Below are 23,225 nucleotides of genomic sequence, written 5' to 3'. Positions count from 1 at the left end.
ACATTTGCGATTTGGGGCAAATTTACGTGTCGATTACATACGATTAATCAAGATTAATTCTTACACAGCCTCTAATTAATTGGATTAATTTTTTAATCGAGTCCCACCTAATATATATATGTAGATATATATATGTAGATTTGTATATATATGTGTATATACAGTATATATGTAGATATGTATATGTTGTATATACAGTATGTATATATGTGTGTGTGTATATATACAGTATGTGTATATATGTATATGTATATATATGTATGTGTGTATATGTATATATATAACTGTATATATATATGTGTATAGATGTATATATATATATTTATATATATGTTTATATGTATATATATGTTTATATATGTGTCTGTGTGTGTGTGTATTGGGCCCCGGCTGGAGCCGGCCGGGCAGGAGGGCGTGAGGAGGACTTGTGCCTCCTCCAGACCGCGAGGGGGCGTCCGTCCTGGTTCTATTGGGAGCCACGGGTCGAGGGCATGGAAGCCCTACCCTGTAGGGGCCCGTGGTTACCGCCAGGCGGCGCCCCGATGCCGGTTCATCCCGTGTGGCCCTCGGCCGGGTGGAGCCCGGCCGGGGCGCCTTAGAGGACCGGAGGAGGGCGTGCCTCCTCCAGACCGAGTGGGGCGTCCGTCCTGGTTAGACAGGGGCCTCGGGTACAGGGCTTTGAAGCCCAGCCCTGTAGGGACCCGTGGCCACCGCCAGGCGGCGCCCCGGTGCCTAATTATCCCGGGAGCCGGCACTTCCGCCACACCAGGAAGTGCCGGGGAAGACTTATTGTGGCGACGGAGAGCTGCGGGAGGACAGCCGGCACTTCCGCCACGCTGGGCGTGGCCAAGAGTGGATGCCGGAAACACCTGGTGCTCATCCGGGAGCACTATATAAGGGGCCGCCTCCCTTCAGTCTGGAGCGGAAGTCGGGTGGAAGAGGACGGAGCTAGCGGGAGGACTGGAGGCGGCCAGAGAAAAAGAGAGAAAAGAGAGAAAAGAGGCATTGTAAGGCCTGGGAAGAGAGACAGAGGCGTTGTAAGGCCTAGAATCGCTGCATCGGTGCAAGAGGCACTGGGGACTTGGCCGGAAAAATCTGTAAATAGTATAAATAAACGAGTGTGTGGTGAGCAAAGCGATGTCTGTCTGCCTGTGTCCGGGGTCAAGTTCACAGTATATATATATATATATATATATATATATATATATGCCAGCAACACTCATGACAATGACAAAACAATTACATTGTCAATCATGTTACGTTATTATTAAAATGTTTCCTTTTCTTTTTAATTCTCCGCTGCCAATCGCAGGTATTTTGCTATATATATATATATATAATATAAATAGATAGATATGACAACAACACTCATATCAATGACAAAACAATTACATTAACAATCATCTTACGTTATTTTTAAAATGTTTGCTTTTCTTTTTCATGACTTCATTAAAACACACTACTTCTCCGCTGCGAAGCGCGGGTATTCTGCTAGTGTTTAATAATTTTTACATATGCAACTAGCTAAATTGTAATTTATTTTATATAATATATCCTGCACTTGCTGGCATCCTGTTCACAGTTTATGCAATGTTTTGAGCATAAAAGTAATTTTTTTTTCTGTGTCTTTGTTAGCTGGAAGTATTTCTTGTGTTATGTATCATATAAAAAAAGGACTGGACTAAATTATAAAACCACATCTATTGCGAAAAAACATTCTAATTGTGTTAAACTTGTAGAGCCCTCCTTGCAGCATGGAGGTCCCCAGAAGACCAGCAGGGCATCATGGACAATGGAGTTTTTATGCACTGCCCTGCTGGATGCCATGGGGGCCATGAGAGGGAGCTGCAGGGAGGACCGAAGAGTTCTTCGTGCCCTATGACCCCGAAGTTCGTCATAGGAAGAGCAATGGGCTTCCGGGGTGAGAAAAAGCATTGTTTACCCTGACCTGGAAGGAATAAGGACTTGTGGACTTTTGGATTGGGAACACTTCCGGGTCGGGGGATATAAAAGGACTGTGGGAGCTCCCAGACGGCGAGCTGAGTTGGGAGGCAGGGTGGCTAAGCGTCTGGGAGTGGAGGATTGGTTTATTGTATTTGTGATTTATTACTGGAGAATTGTGGAGAGGAGCGTGCTTTGTGCACATAATTATTATAATAAATAATTATTTGGACTTTTATCTGGTGTCTGACGTGTGGTCTGAGGGTACAAGGGTGCGAGAAAACCCTTTAATCTGTCACAATATATATATATATATATATATAGTGGGTACAGAAAGTATTCAGACCCCCTTCAATTTTTCACTCTTTGTTATATTGCAGCCATTTGCTAAAATCATTTAAATTATTTTTTTCCTCATTAATGTACACACAGCACCCCATATTGACAGACAAAAAAAAAGAATTTTTGAAATTGTTGCAGATTTATTAAAAAAGAAAAACTGAAATATCACATGGTCCTAAGTATTCAGACCCTTTGCTCAGTATTTAGTAGAAGCACCCTTTTGAGCTAATACAGCCATGAGTCTTCTTGGGAAAGATGCAACAAGTTTTTCACACCTGGATTTGGGGATCCTCTGCCATTCCTCCTTGCAGATCCTCTCCAGTTCTGTCAGGTTGGATGGTAAACGTTGGTGGACAGCCATTTTTTTTCAGAGTGGGAAGCAGCAAAACAGATGACATATCTCAGGAAATTGTCATTTTGATGTTGATTTAATATATTAATTTATTAAAAGACTTAAACTATAGCTCTTAAACTGTTGACATATGTTTCCAACAGAGACATCATGGCCTAAAAAGTGTGCAATTTTTCTATATTGTTTCTAAATGATGTTCTTTCAAACAATGATACACTATGGGGAAAGCTGGAACACCATATGCAATCACTGGATCAATCAGTGGAATCGTGGATGTCTAAAAGAAATGAGAATTCTTAGCACAATATGTAGAAGGACACAAAATATCCTAAGACACAGAACACAAAGAGTTATAGTACAGGAAACAGGAACTTTTTACAGATTAAGTACTGCTATGAGTGGAGTCACACAGATATTTTGGTGGAATCGCTTTTAAATTTTATATAAATAATCTTTATCTTAATTTAATAAGGCAGGCCATATTTGCAGGTAACACCTAAATAATGTTTCTAAAGTCAGCAAGATCAGTTAGACGTGGATAGAATTCCGATTTGAGCAGATGTTTTGCAAATTAAATTTAATGTAACTAAATGTAAAGTTTTATAAAAAGGAAGTAAAAAATTAGATATGATTGGACAATGAGGACTCTGGCATTTGGAAATATATTTTATGAGATGATACTGTATTAGGAAGTCTAATAGAGATATTAGGTTTGAGAGCACATTCTGCTGAGTAGAAGTCAAGGAAGGTTATTCTTAAACTATACAATGCACTTGTGAGAGCTCATCTGGAGAATTCTACATGCATTCTATGCATTGCATAAAATAAAACATATAACAGCTGTAGAGAAAGTTCAGTGACTAGATTTATTCCAGGAGTATAAGGAAAGAAATTTGTTATTTTAAAATACAAATACAATACTAGAGTGGGAAAACATGGTTAGAATCTGTTTAGTGTAAATAAGAATAAATAGAACGAGAAGAGATAGAACCTGTTTCATGTAAATAAGTTATAAAGTAGGGTAGAGGACAGTACTACTTTTTGAATCTTAATCCGTGTCTTGAAAATATTTGTATCTTGCAAAGGTCAGTCAGCAATTTTTGTAACAAGAGTTATTCCTAGTAAACTAATGTTTGTGATGTATACACATGGGTATTTGAATGGATAAAAATGTTTGGCCTTTGAATATGTTCTTAAAAACGATTAATTTCTTAATATCGCACACACCCAAGCTAACATGTGAATAGGAAATTCCAGTTGTGGCAGACAACCAGGGACCTGGCCCCACCGGGACGCTTGGAACAGGGAAGGACCAAGAGAGGGACATTATCTTCTCCAGGACGCAAGAGGGCAGCCCCCCGGATTACATCAGGGCCACGGATTGGGAGCTTGGAAGCTCAACCCTGTTGGGGTCTGTGGCCACCACCAGGGGGGCAACTGGATGATCCCAGAGCCCTGGATGGCAGCACTTTCGCCACAGCAGGAAATGCTGCCGGAAGAGGAATCAATTGCACTTGGAGTGCTTCCAGGTGCCCGTGCAGCACTTCTGCCACACCAGGAAGTGCTGCAGGAAGTTCATCAGGGTGCACCTAGAGCACTTCTGGGTGCAACATAAAAGGGACCGCCTCACTCCATTTGGAGAGCCAGAGTTGGGAGGAAGAACATGGAGCTTGTGAGTGGAGGACTGAGGGTGGCAGAGGAGAAGGAAAAGAGAAGAAAATAAGGAATTTTGAGCTAATTATAGTTATTTAGAGCATTGTGTGGTGCTGTAGGAAAAGAAGAAAATAAGCGTATGTGTGTTTTGGACTTCTGGCTGTTTCAGTGTCTTTCTGTGTCCGGGCTTTTATCATGCAGTGTATATTCCACTTTAAACAGTGAAGCAAACTCAGCTTTGTGCTTGCAAACAGCAAGATATAGACATACAGTGAAACATAGATTGTAATGAAATATTAGCACAAATACAGAAGCCTGACTGAAGTGACATGGAGAAGAAGACTTTATTCATGTGTTATTTTTTACTATGACATTTTATTAGAAGTAAATATGGGTTAGAGCACACAAGCTTACTTGTAAAATTGACAATGAGACCCACTGGCTCCAAACAACTAGATAATTTAAATCCTAAGCACACATAACCATTTAAGTAGGTACTGTAGAAGGGGAAAAAAGCAATAATGTACCCTTTTCTTATGAAGCATGGCCCATTAAAAATGTGTAAGCAGCGAAGCTGATAGGGTCATTGTAAGAGATTGCAAAGATATACTGTGGGGTTTTATGTGCTGCACACTATAATGTAAATTTCTATTTCCTCTCCCAAATTAAGAGACTGAAATCATCTTTCTCACATTGATAATCCCATTTAGATGAATAACTTCCATAGCAGGAGACTTCTACCTTTCAAATACAGTAACTGTGAACATCACCTGTTGTTTTTTGCTGTATTCTTTTTCGTAGTTTGAAACATAAATAAAGGGAAAATAATTCAAATTATGTATTAGCCAAGAGACAAACTGAGCATCTGGAAGAATGTTAGAATAAGGCAATTTATTTACATTAGGAACAAAAGAGCACTTCAGAGTGAAACCACCAGAAGGCACAAGCCCCATGGTGCCTATTAGGGCCCCAGGGAAAGGCTAACCAGCGATACTGAAAGTATAGTGCTTTGAGAGGCTTTCTCGTGTAGTGCTTGTTTTAGATGGGAGTGTAGTGACTTGAGCTTGTGACTAAACAACAGAGACTAGATAGGGGCAGAATTGCTATATGTTATTTCATAGAATATTTACAGAAAGAATTAATGGACAAGTCGGGGAATTTTGGAGTGAATATTTACAGAAAGAATTAATGGACAAGTCGGGGAATTTTGGAGTGATGAGTACTTGAAGGCAAGAGCAACTAACCCTTGCATACTGTAACTGTGATACATTTCTTTGCAGAAAGCAGTCAGATATTTATTAGTTTAATAAGATCAAAACAGTGAGGATATAAAATTCTGAAGGGGTAGAATAGCTGCAATTTTTGTTCCAACCAATTTCTAAATTAGAAGCCAATTAAATATCCAAAATACACGAAAGTGTGCTGCTATACTCTTGGTGTGCAGAAGTGTTTTTGCCTAATGTTACATCGGTCGGTGTGATTGTTTCTCATTTATCAGTTGCCAGTTAACAGTGAGGTGCAAATAAAAAGGCAGCCAGTCGTAGAACAACTAACTTGGTATCATTAGTATTTGAATGTGTTTATGATAAGGCAGCTAATAAACTGTAATAAATAAATACAGGAGGTGAAAAACACTGAGAGCTAATGTATTCTTACTCCTGTTTGTTCACAAAAACACTTCGTTGGTTTAAAGTATATGTGGGCAAGTATTTCTGATACAGCAGCATAACAGTAAGAAAAACATCCTGCTCAAAGAATGTATCTTATACAGTACAATATACTAAAGTCTATTCTGTGTGCAATTTTGATAGTAAAAATAGCTCTTTCATACATCTGCTCTCTATAGATATATTTGTAATACCCTCTGTCTTGAATTTCTAGGCTTCATCTGATGTTACATATCCATTCTATATACTAAGGACCCCGCTTCCACCTTCAGGTTGCATCTTTCCTGTTTCTTTGATTGATCCTGTTAAAACGGCTGAGTTGTTTTTCCAAGAAATTTTGCATATAAGTAGCCTTTAGTCCAACTTAAAATATACAGTGGGCTACATGATGTTTTATCAATAGGAAGGAGGTTTGTAATGGTAACTGTATGTTATTCAAAAATGTCTGAATTGATCTTAATAAAATTTTGCATGTAAAGTAAAGCTGAACCTGAACCAACTTAAACTCCAGGCCCAATGGTGTTTCAAATTTTGTCGGACACAGTGGCTGTAATTGAGAGGAGACAAAAAAAAAGCATTACTCCAAAATTAAAGTCTAGAGTTGAATTTTTATAAATGGTACTACACATTTCACAAACTTCAGGGCCTTTCAAAATGTTCCATTAATGTTTGTAATTTACTGCATTTTCAAGATGAAAACAATTCAGCCAGTGGTCATGACTTTGGCATATCGTTTAGGTTAAGTGAAGGCAGTGATTCAGTGGAAATGATGGCGATTGTGGCATAATGGGGAATCAACACAAACATTGCATATTACTCAAAAACAGCTATATCTACAATCACAGAAGTATTTTATATTATTTACATTATTTATACAATATCAAATTTAGGCTTCAGAGAATTTCACAGTGGAGTTGAAATGGGAGGGACAACACCAAAAAACATTAATTCTTTCATCATGAATAGAGTTTTAATAGAGGGAACAAAGCAAATAAAAAATGGTAGTTTTGCAAAGCTTATATGCGGTGTCAATGATTCAATAGCAAGCCATCCAGTTTATTAATGTGGAATTAAAAATATATTTGCAAAACCATTGTAAACTAATATATAAAATAAGTGGCAGTTATGGCCTCAGCCCAGCAAGGCTTTAGTTACTACAATTATGCAATCCATTCATTCACAAGTGAACAAGTTCTTGACTCAAGAATGCAGAAAAAGTCATAGTTATCAGAAGGGTAGTATAGAGGATGCACGGGACACTCACATTTTAGCCAGCAATTACAAAAGGATAAACAGTTAAAAAAACACATAAACATTTGCTTTCTTACCTTAACCCAGATTAGGTTCCTACTGTACATTGGCTGTTAGCTTTTACATTTTTGTGTATTACAACTAGAAATTCTGATGCATTTTTATTTTATTTTATTATATTGGCTTACATATACTCTTCCACATAGGAAAGATACTTGTTAGCCATAGGTCTTACAACAGAGTTTAACTGAATTTCAAGTCCAAATTTGAGATAAGCTTCTCTGGTACATGTATTTGCTTGTATTTAAGTTACTCTGGCATTTAGGTGATTCTCCAAATGAAAATGAATTATTTCAAGAAAGTGTTATGCATATTAAGTAGCAATTTATCTGCCTTATTCTTCATTCATATTATGTTTTACCCTGAGATTTCTTTGCCAATATATTTCACCTTCAGAACATGATGCAGTGATCAACATCCTTCAAAGTATTGAAACATTTTCTTAAAAGATACTATTCTGAGCAGCAGGCATCATTCATAACAAATACAGCTTTTCTACTAAAACTCTTCCATACTACCATAGTTTGTGGAGCTAGGCTTGTGGAAATGTTTTCTCCAATTCATGGCAAAGAACTCAATTATAGCTATCATTAACTTTTTTAACAACCTCTATGACAAATGGCTATATTCTGCTACCTGGGAAATGTTTTTTTTTATTCACGCTCTCAGTTAATAGAAAAATTCCTAAGCAAGCAAACACATACACACACCTCCATGCCAACAATAGAAGAACAAAATACGTGCACATTAGAGAACATCTGAACCTAGCTTGGTGGTTAATGTTGGTTTACCTTCACAATTCACTCACAGAAAGACTGCATATTATTGCCTTTATCAGAACAAGAACTTGTTGTCCACAATAGTGTTTTAAAGTTGACTGTTTCAGAGCTCTTAGCTTGTTACCTTTCTCAAACTGCTGGATAGACTGCTGATTCTATAGCACAGCAGTGTTAACCTATAGGTGTCAGCAACATGTTTCGGTAGGTGTTGATCAATCACCTGACTGAAATGTTATTTAAAAAAATCTGTCTAAAATGATTTACAATATATACCATTTAAATCTCTAATGGAAACATTCAAGGTAAAAAACTATTCCAGTATTTAAAAGACCAAACCTTCACCTCTATTGCTATCCTGCAGTGTTTCTTTGGATGTTGACACTTGTTTTGCACTGCTTAATAACAATGCTTCTTCATTTTATACCATATCTGATTTTAAGTAAAATGTTGTTCTTTGAGTCATGCCCATACTTTGTCACCTCTACATCCACTCCCTGAATATTGACCTGACATACAGGCTCTTTGGTGCAGCTAAAGTCAATAACCAGTTCCTTGGTTTTGCTGATGCTGAAGATTCAGACAATTCTCTTTGCACCAAGAAACAAACTTTTCCTCCCAACTCCTATACTCTGTCTTGTCCTCTTTACCAATAAGTGCAGAAGCATCTTAGAATTTCTGTAATTGATTTAACATGATGTTATATTTATAGTTTGAGATGCACAGAGTGAAGACAAAGGGAGACATAACTGTTACTTGTGATTCTCCAGTGTTGCTGGCATCCTTATCGGAAACACAGTCCTTGAGTCTCACAAACGGCAATCTGCCCTACAGATAGTCCATTATCCAGGACACCATAGGCTCCTCCGCCTGCATATCTCTGAGTTTAGCCATTAACAGGGATGGCTGGATTGTATTAAAGTCACTGGAGAAATCCAAAGACATAACCTTCACAGTGCTGCCAGCTTTGTCTAGGTGAGAATATACCTTCTTGAGCAGATAATTGCATCCTCTACTCCAGTCTTTGTCCTATAGGCAAACTGTAGTGGGTTCAGGTGGTCTACCACAAGAGAACTCATATAGTCCAGGACCAGTCCCCCTTAGCTGTTCAAGATGTGAGATGCAAGTGCCACTGGCCTGTAGTCATTAGGTGAGTGTCTGTTTTCTTTGGAACAACAAAACTGCAGGATGTTTTCCACAGCAGTGACACTTTCTGAAGTCTTAGGACCAAACTGAACATGTGACAGACGACACCACAAAGTTGGTCAGCACTGGCTTTAAGAACTTGAAGACTGATTCCATCTGGTCCTGCAACTTTTCCTATGTGTAGCTTCCTTAATTGTCTCCTTAATTGGTCTTCAGATAAGGACAGTCTACACTGATGGTGAGATATATCTGGTGTGGCAGACGGCCGGGGTCCATGCCCAACCAGGACGCCCCTTCACTGTATATTCAGAGGGAGCAGCCCTGGACTGCACAGTACCTCCCCCTGGACATTAGATGGCTGCCCCCCTGGGTTGAAGCGGTGCCTCGGTGTCCCGCAGGGCTCCATGGGAATTGGAGTTGGGTGCAGCCCTGTTGGGTCTCACAAACGCCGCCAGGGGGTGCTGCAGCTGGGACTCCTGAGCCCGTATGGGCAGCGTAATTGCCACACCTGGAAGTGCAGCTCAACTCGGCAATCAACCACCTGGAGCACTTTCAGGTGGACTATAAAAGGGTCCAGCAACCACCACTCAATGGCCAGAGTCGGGAGGAGGAGGACAAAGCTTAGAGGAGGAGTGGTGGAGCCAAAGAAGGGTGTGCTTGTGTGTTTATTGGTGTACTTGGGACTGTGTTGTGCCTGTGGTGATCATGGGGAAGATGTGCCCCACAGGTGAAGAAAAAAGTTTATTTATTTTAACGTGCCTCTGGTGTGAGTCTGTGTTGGGTCAGGCAACCATATAGTGTAATCACATGCTGGCCCATCCAGGGCAGAGTCATTATCCCCAGGAATATCTAGTAGGATTTTCAAAAGGAAAAAGCTGGCTGCTTATTTTCTTCTGAATTGCAATTTGCGGGATCCATCCATCTCTTCATTCAGGCCACTTTATCTGTCACAGTGTTGAAGAAGCTGGAGTTTAACCAGACAGATCAAGGACAAAGCAATAACCAAACCAGCTGAATTCAGAGTCACCATTTCATGTATTACAGGTAATTGTTGACTTACAACCTATGCATCTTACAACCATTCGACTTACCAACCGCTATCGTGTCTATTGAGTAAATGACAGTTTTCGAACTGCCAGCTCCATATGCCATGGCTCATTCATCTCAATCTCAGTTTATTACCTGTAGCAGTTTCGACTACGTTCATTTACATTTGTCTTACAATTACAGGAAAAAAGACAATTGATTTCGACACCAAAATGAAGGCGATTGAGCAGTATGAGGGAGGAAAGAAAGCATGTGACTTTAAGTTATATCCTTTTAATTGGTGTTCACTGCATCACACTCACTGTACTGCTGCATTCTGGCTTTGAATCCGGCCAACCTGTAAAGCTTCTGCGTTGTGACACATGATGTGCTGCTTCGTGAGAATTGCCACAAAGAGGCAATGAAACCACACTGAACTCTTTTATCTGTTAATGTTTATTGTTAACAGGCTAAAATGTTAAAACAGAAAACATATGATTGCTCAAACTCTGCCAGTATTATTCCTCTTCTCATAGCAAACTGATGTCATAACATAAAACAGACCAAGTAAGGATTTCTGAAGGTGTTAAAGGTTCGGCACCCATGCGAGCAACAGCAATAATGAGAGAAAATAATTATATAAAAAAAAATTCAATAAAATAAGTGATAGAAAATCTACACAATGTGCTAAGAATGATGATAAAAAGAATATAAAACAAACAATATGACTTAAGGGACTTACCATACAGTACTATACATACGGTCCAGTTTGAATACATACTGTATACTGGTCCGTCTTACGTCCAGATCAACTATACAAGTAGTCCATCGTAGCAGAACATGGTCGTAAGTTGACGACTACCTTTATGTATTTTATTGGGACGAAGAAAGTGAAATACTTTAAAAGACTCCAAGTAAACACAAGGGAGAATGTTGTTCAGAATGCTCATTTCCATGTCAACTACTAAAACATATATTTTGTAATAGGTTGATCACACGCAAGATTATGTAATATATTTTAAAAGTCACTGTGCTTTTGAAGTGCTATTTACTATGGTAGATCAGTGCTTGCATTTCTTTTAAATCAATTGAAGATTTATAAGTTGAAATTTATACTCTCAATGCAGACATTTCTTTACAGTGTGAGAAATGCAATTTGTCATTTATTCCATCAAACATTAAAAAAACACCTTAAATGGCCTTCTAATCTAAATACAAGTGAGAGAGAGGAAGAGATTTAATGTGAATAAAATTAGCATGTTCACTCATCTAGGAAAGTCAGAGATCGTAAATGGAATGGCAAAGTTCCTTTAAAGGCAAAACTGTTTGAAATCACATAATAATTTGCATAGATGTGATTAGATTAATTTAACCAGCAAATCTAACTGTGCTCTTCTTTTTTATCTAAACGGAATATCTTAAGCCGACTGCCTACAAATACGCAAGTAATTAGATACGCTCACAAAGATAAAATATCTTGGATAAACGAAATTTGGAAGCATATGCAAACAATTTTACACTATGAATATATGTGAAGGAAGGAATCTATATTGGTATATTTAAATATACATGCATAAAATAATACAGTCTTAATTATAGGTTTATATATCCAAACTAAAAAATCATTTTTTACAGAATTTTATGTCATTAAATGTTAAATGGCTGTGGGCAAAGAATGATACTTGCTAATTCAGAAGCCAGTTAAAATTAAACTGAAAATGTTTTATTTAGCCATGAAGAAATTTCTTATTTAGTTTTACAAAGAAAGGGCACTTTATAAGTAATTTTTATATTTGAAAAGACTTTTATATTCCATTAATCAACTAAAGCCAAACAATTATATTCTCCTCACTAAAGATCTGAATGATTATAAATTGCAGCTCACAAAATAATGGATTTTATTTTTGTTCTGTTAAGAACACGACCTGGTCTCTTGAATGTCTTAAGTTGGTGTGCAGAGGTTGAGAAAATGTCTCACTGGCTTTCTCAAAAAGAATGATGCTCATGTTCTTGCATAAAAATTGATGTATATTCTTACCACATTTGAGGTAGTGAAAATCTTTGAAACACGTGAATCTGTATGGTATGTATTGTGATGGCAGATAGAAAATGGTCACTTTGCTATATGCAGTATTTTTAGAACACAAAAATATTCTTCTGTGGAAACAAAAACACACAACAGAAGTGAATGAGAGATAAACGTTCTGAAAATATATTTGTTAAAGTAAGTGAGGAAGAAATAAAAGTGTGACTGCTCTTTTTATCTTTTAGGTGTGTATTTGATGGTGTGGGGGATGTTATTCGTTATAATATTTATAAATTTATTCAGTATGTAAAAAAGTAAATAGTGTTACAAAAATAGCACTGTCTATCTGTTTGTAAATCTATCTTGCTATTTAAAAAGCATCATATTTACACATTAAAAGGTAAACAAGATGGCCACAGACGTGCAAGTCCTAGCTACTCTGATGCGCCTTACTAGCAGTTTTTTTTCAAATGTTCTTGGAGATACACTAGGAATTGGTATTTTTTCAGTAAGCCCATCAGATTCCATTGTGTACAGTGCCCAGATAGTCACTGCACCACAGTATTTAACACGGCCAGCAGAAAATCAGAAAAGGTTTATATGCAATTGGTGGGTTTCCAAATGTGTTTGGTGTTATTGAGGGTACATATATTGGAATTAAATCTCTCATTGATGAGCCTTAAAACTATATTTGTAAATGTGCAACTCACCAAAAACAGCAAGCTTATTATAAGGAACGCTGTGGCAAGTGGCCAGGAGCAATACAAGATACGGCACTGTGGGTGAACTGCAGTGCTGTACATCTTGCAGAAGAAGGTGAGTTTCATGGTGTGCGGCCTTTTGACAGCAGGTAGGTATCCCCTATATCCTAACTCTATATAATGAATAAAGAATAATGAGACAAAAAAGAGTAATAAAAACAATAATATACATCCATCCATCCATCCATTTTCCAACCCACTGAATCCGAAGACAGGGTCACGGGGGTCTGCTGGAGCCAATCCCAGCCAACACAGGGCACAAGGCAGGAACCAATCCCAGGCAGGGTGCCAACCCACCGCAGACAATAATATACAAAGATGTAAAATATTTGGAATTATGGAGCAAAGAGATATCACGCATAGAGGTAACTATGTATAACAAAAAAAACAAACAAGTCTAAATGAAAACAAGATTAAAGAGAGTTTAAGTGGGCTAGCCCACTCCATGCACCCACAGTAGGAGTGAAAAAAGAAGCATCTGAACTGCAGCTTGTCAGAGACGGGTCAAAATAGGTAAAGCAGAGGGCGCAGAGTTTGTGGGAATAAAAAGAACGTGTAATTGACAAATGCGGGAAATACAGGAAGATAGCAGAGACAGAATAGTGAGAAATAGGAGGAAAATCGTACTAGCTACAGCAGTGAGCAAGACTGTAGACACTTATGATTTTTTTGTTTTTTTGTTATGGTGGTGTGCCCAGAACTAGTAATGAGTGAACTACTCAGAGTTTGCTTTGTATCGAGTTTGGAGAAAACATGTCACAGGAGTGTTTGCGAATAACGCCAAACTCAGTGAAATGCATTGAAGTCAATGTGGAAGGACTAACTGAACTAGATTTAAATGGATAATAATGGTGCAATCATCTGTAAATGTCCATGAGGGATAGGGAAATGTCTGCCAACTATACTGGACCAATTATTGTGGCCGTAGAGGTTACCTGAGCTGTGTGGCAGCACTGCCAATCACTGCACCACCTTCCCTCTGTGAGATCAAAGAAGAAAAAAAACACAGAGATGCGCAATCATATATTTTTTGAATTCGCGCTGAAAGGTTCTCTAAACTGTTTCTTCTGATGCTTTGCACTTTTTCTTCTATGAAAAAGAAATGTCTTGTAAATAATAAATCTTTCATTATTATTTCATAGAGTCTTCTGTGTTTGTGGAGTGGGGTGGCATCAGGCTCCTTCAAAATTTGTTTTTTATCTCCACGTGGCTAATTATGCATGCATAGGGCACACACCTCCTCCTTCTCTTATACTTGACATGGAACTCAACGATCGATCTGTACATTTGTTGACAAGCAGACATAATTCGCTATTTATGCTGTATATGTTTCATAAAAATAAAATTTTGTACACCCCGCATTGTTTACTTATCTGTTCTACCGCTTAGTTCTATAGAGTCTGTAATGCAAATAATCAGCATTATATACCCGGGAGGGGGTTCCATCCAGTGTTGGCCATTACAGCCCCGAGGGATGTTGCACTGGACTCACAAAGCATTATGGAGTGCTGGGGATAAAGGTTCTCCTAAACAGGCTGAATTTTCAGTGAACAATTCGATGAAAAAGGGCAAACGCGAATGCAGCAAATTCACTGCGAATAACGCTTTGGTGAAATTCACGGATCAGCACTACCCAGGACCTTAATATCAGGCTGACAAGAAGGAAACTGCAGTATGGACTGCATTGTATAATTAAGTAAGGTGCTCTGGCATCCATGAAAAGCATACCTGGTGACCTGTGTGGTTCCTTCAAGGGCTGCTACAATATCTTTATAAAGAAAAATGAAAGTATTATAAAATTAAAAAAAGTTTGTTTTTATTTATGCTAAATAATATTTTTTCATTATATTTTCATTTTTTCTATTCATACTTTTATGATTTTTCAAAGCCTTAATTTTTTATTATTATTACTCACCCACGTATAACTATTATACTTCTGTGTTGGATTACTATTCAGTTTTGATTTTTCATCACTTACCCACTTATAACCATTACATTATTTTTTGAATTAAAAATCTGTGATATTTTGTTTCATTATTAATTCAATATGGACCATGCACACACAAGACAAATTAATGGGAGGTATGTAAGATTGTTAAAAAGTCACTTCAGACATTTGAATCAGTGAGATGATGGCCTAAAGTATTCTTCCAAAAACTGTGTGTGAAGGTGATCATTGCTGCCTGTTTACTACACAACATTGCTCAGCTAAGGAGCACATGACTTGAGTAAATGAACTTAGAAGAACCTGAGGATAATTAACCCAACAACACTGAAATCAGTGAAAATGCAGCAGGAGGTGCAATCAGAAACACATTCATGCGTGTGCATATTGAGACTACCACTCTGTGGCCATTCCACCCTTTTCTTTTCAGTCTGATGGCAACTAATTGGTCTGTCATTACCAGCCAGTCCTTTCTAGCTTATTTCTACATAATGTTGCTGTTTCTTCACATCACTTGAATTCCTTTACCTCTCATTAGTACAGTGTCCTTGGACATTTCCACTTCTGTTACAAATACAGGCATTGCTTTCTCCAAATACAGTTGAATGTTTTGGATAGTCTTTGCAAACATCTCCCTTCTCTCACAGAGGAATTTATTTACATGCTAAAAATGTGTTACAACGATAAATAATTTAATTACTGAAGTATTTGAAAATCCTCACTTTTTTGTGCCATTCCAATTGGCATCTAGAGATTTTGCTTTATTCTTCCAGTACACTTCATGCACTTTATTTATTACATTATTTCCTGTGTTGGCCTTCATTATTACATTATTTAACTGACATTGTATAACTTATCCCTTTTAAAAATCCCTATTAGAAGGAAACTATTTTTGGGCATGTTTCCACTTCACCAGTGTGAGTTTCTCTCTTCTTAACAATTGTCAAACAAGACATATGAAAAGTGAAAGACTTTGGTGAGTAGTGGGAAGGACGTGAAGGAGAATCGCATTGTGAAAAAAACGTGACTAGATCAAGCCATAAAGTTCAACATAGCTTGTCAATTTCTGTTTACATTATGTGTTAAATAAATGCTAAGTGGACATTTGCTATAATTACAAGAGTAATTTATTCAATGTATGTACATTCTCCCCTGTGAAGAAATATTTTTATATATTTTAACAAAATTTATCTTCAATCATTTTCCATCTGTGCTCCAATGTTCTTTTTATAAAATCTGATTGAAAAAGAACAGCTGTCACTAACCCTACAAATTCCTTTTACAATTTCAGTCATTTCATGTTACCTCTTCACTTTTATTTGTTTAAGCTGAAAAGATTAATCTCCCTCATTCCTTCCTTATAGTTCATACTCTTCAGTCCTGAAGTTGTTGCAGTAGTTCTTCTCTTTACTTTATCTAGGGCTTTAATGTCCAAACTTCAAATGAAATTCCAGATATGGCTTCATGAATGCATCATACAGCTTAAGGCTAAGCTTTCTACATTTGTATTCCAAATGTGGTACAATATAATCATGTTAGATTTTTAATCATTTCTGTACATTATCTGATTGTTGACAATGATAGGCTCCCCAGACTTACTCATTAACCATACCTTCTAACTTTAAATTCTCATTGAGCAATTACAACTGATATTTTTCCTTATAATTTACAAATGATCACTTACCTATATTAAATTTTATTTACCAAAAATGTGTCCAAATATACATTTTTTTAAGGTCCTCTTAAAAGGAGTTTAACAACACAGTTACAGATATAATTCTTTAATTAAGAGGAAGCCCAACTAATTCTTTAATTTAGAGGAAGTCCAACATAAAATGCACCTCCTGGTGTCTATAAAGTTGCCTACTTGGGCAAATAATCAACAAAAGATATTTGTCAGTTTGGCATGGAAATAAGGGCCAGTTACTGGAGCTCCATCTGGTGGTTCAGTCTGCAAAAGATGCCTCCCTTCTGGGCAGCCAGGCTTCTTATATTGCACAAACTGGAAGGGGTGGAGCTAAGTGCCCTCACTGGGCAGTTACTCAGTGCTGTGGAGAGAGAAGGAGAAGAGAATGTTAGCGACAGTGCCCCCTCTTGCTAACACATACCTTGATCAAGCCCATAAGGAGATCCTCTGATGGGCATACATGACAGTGTATAATTTCAAGAGAGACATGAGGCAAAACATAAGATTGTGACAAGCGGTGAGGTACCAGTGTGTCTTGTTAGTACAGTAAAAGTTGCGGGAGTTAATATATTTCAACCTGTACTAGGGATATAAGGTGTTATTTTTGGGCCTGCCCTAGGTTATGGTATACCTCTCTTATAACTCCAGTATTAAGAACATGACTAGAGGAGATGCAGTGGCTTTGACCAGTTGTTTTAACTTTTATTTAATAGTTTCTGAAAGATCTGTCTCCTAAAAATCATTAAGAGAAAAAAAAAACAGTTTAGTTTTTTGTCCATGCAAAGAAAAAGTACAAAAATAGTCCTGTCAACTTTTACTAGTATAATTTTTCAATATTTATATAAATGATGTATACAGTAGTGCTTTTATTGATTTCAGTACAATATAAATCGTTTTTCTCCTTTCAGTAATTTGTTATTTTCAAACCAGTCCATAAATTAACAAAAACACATCTTACAAGTATTATCAGTTATGTTTATTGCCTGGCTTACGTGAATCTTCTGCTTGGTTGTTATTCAGATTTATTTTGAAAAAAGATTTCTTATGATTTTTCTAATTTCTGTCAGGTTTGTTTACCATTTATTATGTTTGCACTGTCTTTAAATGTTCAACCATTTCTTGTGTTTTGTGGGTGGTACCACAGGAGGGAGGACCACCTTGACGTCACTGCTGCTAGGTCCTCATTCTGCCTTTATATTGAAGTCACAGACAACAACCCAGCAGTGGTTCATTCAATGCTGTAGGAGACATGTGTAAGTATTTGTATTTCTTTTCTCATTTTTTCTTATTTACAGGATATTGCTTGCTTGTTCTTGGATTTTCCTTGGAATTGTGTATAGGAACTTGTTCATATCTGATTGCCTTTTATGAAAACTATTTTTGTCCTTTTTTGTGCCTGCTTTTGCTCTTTCCTGATTTTTGTTAATAGATCCTCAAGTTATAAAGCTACATTGTTTGGATTGTCTCTACAAGCCAGAGTCATGTAGTCTCACTCTCCTGTAAGACATTTCTGGTATGTTTTGGGACTTGCATTTTGAACTTGAAGCCAGTTCCTCATTTTGGGCCTGCTTAGGTTGAAGCCTATTTTTTCACTGGTTACCCAGAATAAGGCCACATCTAGGCATGCTCCTGAGGTTCCTGCCCTGCTTTTTTGGGACTTTTAGGCCTTTTTGCCATGTCTGTGTCCTCAACATTTAGCCTTATTTAAAGCAATCTAGTCAATAAAATGTAAACCCATAAACTACAAATGTCTGACAGTATCATAATATGTAAATGAAAATACTTTCTATTATTTTTTTATTTTTCACATAAAAAGCAATTTTCTAGGAGAGATATTTTAGTGGAAGAATAAGCTCTTACTTTTGATTCTTTGGGAAACAGATAAATCATTAAAACATGTGGCAGGAAAATTTAATAAAATTTCAGCCTGAAAAATCCAATTTGAGCATCTTCACACATATCACATACAAATATTAACCTCAATCCTGATTGAAGGATTCAATTCTGTGCGACTTTTCTTTGTTTATACAGCAGGCAGGAATCCCTTCCATGTCAAATATACCAAAAAAAGCTATGTAATCATAGCCATACAGACTGTCAAGACTTAGACACCAACAAGCTCTTAATATCTGTAGGGGCTGCTTGATTCATAAAAGCCCAAAAGATAACCGAGATCCTCTGACTGTGATACTTTGCTATATAAGTTTTATATAAATGTTTGAATAAAAAGAGTGGAACGTAGTGGGCAAAATGAGAAAAAGTAAAGTCAAGAGAATGACTGAAACAGATTAAATGTTCACATTTTCAAATGGCATTGTCAAAGTTATGACCTTAAATAAGTAATATTGTGGCATGACTTGACTTTCACAGTTCATAAAAGAAAAGCTCTGAATGTCAATAGGATGAAAAAAATCTATTAAGAGGAAATCACCCAAGTACCTTGAAATCAAAGTATGGGATTAATTTTTGCAGACACAGTAGATGTTTGGTTTTGGTCATTGCTGCTAAAGGAGGTACTGCCATTTAATAAATGCAAAGGCTGTTGCACTGTTTTTCCAACAGAGTTAGTGAGTGCTGGATCAGAGTGATCAAAGAAGAGCTGAAAAAAGTATAATTTTCCCTGTAATGTGTTAAAAATAGTTATATTGCTATTAAGAGCTTTATAAGTCAAATTTAATAATAGGTGTATATATACTGCTCAAAAGAATTAAAGGAACACTTTTTAATCAAAGTATAGCATAAAGTCAATGAAACTTATGGGATATTAATCTGGTCAGTTAAGTAGCAGAGGGGGTTGTTAATCAGTTTCAGCTGCTGTGGTGTTAATGAAATTAACAACAGATGCACTAGAGGGGCAACAATGAGATGACCCCCAAAACAGGAATGGTTTAACAGGTGGAGGCCACTGAAATTTTTCCCTCCTCATCTTTTCTGATTGTTTCTTCACTAGTTTTGCATTTGGCTACAGTCAGTGTCACTACTGGTAGCATGAGGAGATACCTGGACCCTACAGAGGTTGCACAGGTAGTCCAACTTCTCCAGGATGGCACATCAATACGTGTCATTGCCATATGGTTTGCTCTGTCTCCCTGCACAGTCTCAAGGGCATGGAGGAGAGTCTAGGAGACAAGCAGTTACTCTAGGAGAGCTGGAGAGGGCCATAGAAGGTCCATAACCCATTAGCAGGACCAGTATCTGCTCCTTTGGGCAAGGAGGAACAGGATGAGCACTGCCAGAGCCCTACAAAATGACCTCCAGCAGGCCACTGGTGTGAATGTCTCTGACCAAACAACCAGAAAGCCTTCATGAGGGTGACCCAAGGGGCCCATGTCCTCTAATGGGCCCTGAGCTCACTGCCCAGCAGCATGCAGCTCGATTGGCATTCGCCATAGAATACCAGAATTGGCAGATGCACCACTGGTGCCCTGTGCTTTTTACAGATGAGAGCAGGTTCACCCTGAGCACGCGACAGAAGTGAAAGGTTCTGGAGAAGCCATGGAGAACATTATGCTGCCTGTAACATCATTCAGCATGAGCAGTTTGGTGGTGGGTTAATGATTGTCTGGGGAGGCATATCCATGGAGGGTCACACAGACCGCTACAGGCTTGACAAAGGCACCTTGGCTGCCATTAGGTATCAGGATGAAATCCTTGGACCCATTGTCAGACCCTATGCTGGTACAGTGTCTCCTGGTGCATGACAATTCCTGGCCTCATGTGGTGAGAGTATGCAGGCAGTTCCTGAAGGATGAAGGAATTGATACCATTGACTGGCCACCACACTTTCCTGACCTAAATCCAATAGAACACCTCTGGGACATTATGTTTTGGTCCATCCAATGCCACCAGGTTGCACCTCAGACTCTCCAGGAGCTCAGTGATGCCCTGGTCCAGATCTGGGAGGAGATCCCTCACAACACCATCTGTCATCTCATTAGAGGCATGCACCGATGTTGTCAGGCATGTATACAAGAGGACAGGGGGCCATACAAAGTGCTGCGTACAATTTTGAGTTGCTGCAATTAAATTTTGGCAAAATGGACTAGCCTGACACATAATTTTTTCACTCTGATTTTTGGGGCGTCTTTGAATTCAGGGCTCTGTAGGTTGATCATTTTCATTTCCATCAAACGATGTGGCATTCTTTCGTTCCTAACACATTACCCAGTCTATATCAGTATAGATATCCAGGAGGATTTCTTTTTCCCATTGAGATCTGATGTGTTTTCAAAGTGTTCCTTTAATTTTTTTGAGCAGTTTATAAATAAATAATGTTTATAAATTTCCCCTCCACAATGTGCATGCTATTTGTTTTATCATTTAAGGTTTTTTGTCTTTTCTTACCCATATATAAACAGTTTCATACATTGTCAGATATTTTATTTACAAAAATTTAAACATATAAGGAATACTCTAGATCAAAAAGTAAATTGAAATTGAATTAATTAAATACACTGTTTATCCATCCTAACAGACTTGGCTGAAACATGCAGAATCCACATGACACTGACTAGGTTGGTATTCTAGGCCATTACAAGCTGTGAGGTAGCAGTACTAGCTACTACATTAACGGGCCTACCAAATCAGTGAGGGATTAATGCATTTTATCAAAACAGCCTTTATAGTCAGTTGTCACATTTAGTTTTTGGACAGTCACAGGAGCATTAGGTACACATATTTAAGCAAAAAGCAGCTTGAAAGGTATTTTTACAATTATATGTACAAGTTTGCAAAAGTAACCTTCACAAAAATCACTTTATAAACTTGTATTTTAGTAAGCATTTCATGTGCATAGTACAAGCACAATACTGTCTGTTTTCAAAACTTCAAATTACAGTTATTCAGTTGCAGCTGTCATATCAGGAAATCCTGCACCTTCTCCTAATACTCACTTTATGAAAAAGTTGACATCAAGCATGTACAGTAATCCCTACTCGATCACAGGGGTTGCGTTCCAGAACCCACCATGATAGGTGAAAATACGCGAAGTAGAAACCATATGTTTGTATGGTTATTTTCATATATTTTAAACCCTTAGAAACTCTCCCACACTGTTTAAAAATATTCTACGCACAGTTATACAGTAAACCCTCGTTTATAGCGGTTAATCCGCTCCAGACAGATAAATAAATTTCCACGAATTAGAATTCTTTATTTATAAACTAATATTTTCACAGCTAGAGCATAGAAAACCTGTTTACGACCTTCTAAATATGTTTTTTAACATTATTAGAGCCCTCTAGACATGAAATAACACCCTGTGCTCCATGACAGGACAGAGATGACAGCTCTTTCTCACAATTAAAAGAATGTGAACATATCTTCTCTTCAAAGGAGTGCGCATCAGGAGCAGAGAATGTCAGAGAGAGAGAGAGAGACAGAGAAAAGCAAACAATCAAAAATCAAGGTCTGTTGGGCTTTTAAGTATGCAAAGCACTGCGATAAAGCGGCTGCAATGAAGGGATCAATGTGAAGGTAGTCTTTCAGCATTTTTTAAAGGAGCTTCCGTATCTTCTAAGCAAACAGCCTCTGTGCAAACAGCCCCTCTGCTCACACCCCCTCCGTCAGGAGCAGAGAATGTCAGAGAGAGTGAGAGAGACAGAGAAAAGCAAACAATCAAAAATCAATACAGGCTGTTAGAGCTTTTAAGTGGGCAAAGCACTGCTTAGGAAGCATGTCATATATCATTGAGGAGTTTTATTTAATAAGAAATATGTGCTCTGATTGGATAGCTTCTCAGCCATCCGCCAGTAGCGTCCCTTGTATGAAATCAACTAGGCAAAAAAACTGAGGAAGCATGTACCATAAATTAAAAGACACATTGTCCACAGAAATCTGCGAACCAGAGAAAAATCTGTGATATATATTTAGATATGCTTACATTTAAAATCCGCGATGGAGTGAAGCTGCGAAAGTCGAAGCGCGATATAGCGAGGGATCACTGTATTTCAGTTAATTGCATTAAACAATGAAGAAAGTCATTATATGTCTGAATCAACAAATAAAAAATCTTGTATGGATGAGAAGTGCTCTAACATATCATAACATGACAAATCATCACACTGCGCTGGATAGGGTACCCAGTTCAATGGGCCCACTCACATACAGGCTCACTCAAACTAAGTTCCACAATGGTGCCAATGTGTACATCTTCAGGGAATTGGGCAAAAAAAAAAAACCACAGGGAAAATGTGCAAACTGTACACCAATGTCTGGGTGCAGGATTCCAACCCAGTATGATAGATCCATGAAGGAGCAGTGCTAGACGCTGGTCTACTTTGCCACCTGTGAGTGCTATGCTTTAGTGGCGGAGGATGGAATCAAGTAACTTGGAGTTAAGTTGACTCAATTGACACAATTTTTAAGACCTGTGACTTGATTTGATCAAAATAAAAGACCTGTGACTTGACTTGACTTGACGGTTAACAACTTGAAACTTTAACTGACTTACAGGACATGGAGGAAAAAAAACAACAACTTTCTCCCCTGTTTGTTCCTGAACTTCCTGTGGGATGCAACACTTTCAGAGCAGTCAATACGTTTTGATATTTCACACACTTAGAGCTGTTCGTTGGCCAACAGGAACGGCAGA

General features: G+C 37.9%; 2 long non-coding RNA genes across 2 annotated transcripts in view; one reads left to right on the top strand and one right to left on the bottom strand.

The window, feature by feature from the left end:
* Window positions 1–17,855, top strand: part of LOC120526073 — a 73,074-nt gene extending 55,219 nt beyond the window's left edge. The window contains exon 3 of the long non-coding RNA XR_005633074.1: window positions 17,778–17,855. This is a non-coding gene — a long non-coding RNA (uncharacterized LOC120526073). The remainder of the gene's footprint in view (window positions 1–17,777) is intronic.
* The window catches only part of LOC120526072, a 50,115-nt gene continuing 42,623 nt past the window's right edge, over window positions 15,734–23,225 (bottom strand). The window contains exon 4 of the long non-coding RNA XR_005633072.1: window positions 15,734–16,994. This is a non-coding gene — a long non-coding RNA (uncharacterized LOC120526072). The remainder of the gene's footprint in view (window positions 16,995–23,225) is intronic.

The sequence above is a fragment of the Polypterus senegalus genome, chromosome 3 (assembly GCF_016835505.1).
Source record: "Polypterus senegalus isolate Bchr_013 chromosome 3, ASM1683550v1, whole genome shotgun sequence".
Lineage (NCBI taxonomy): Eukaryota > Metazoa > Chordata > Cladistia > Polypteriformes > Polypteridae > Polypterus > Polypterus senegalus.
The sequence above is the reverse complement of the archived record's forward strand: the minus strand, read 5'-3'. Positions and strand labels throughout refer to the sequence as shown.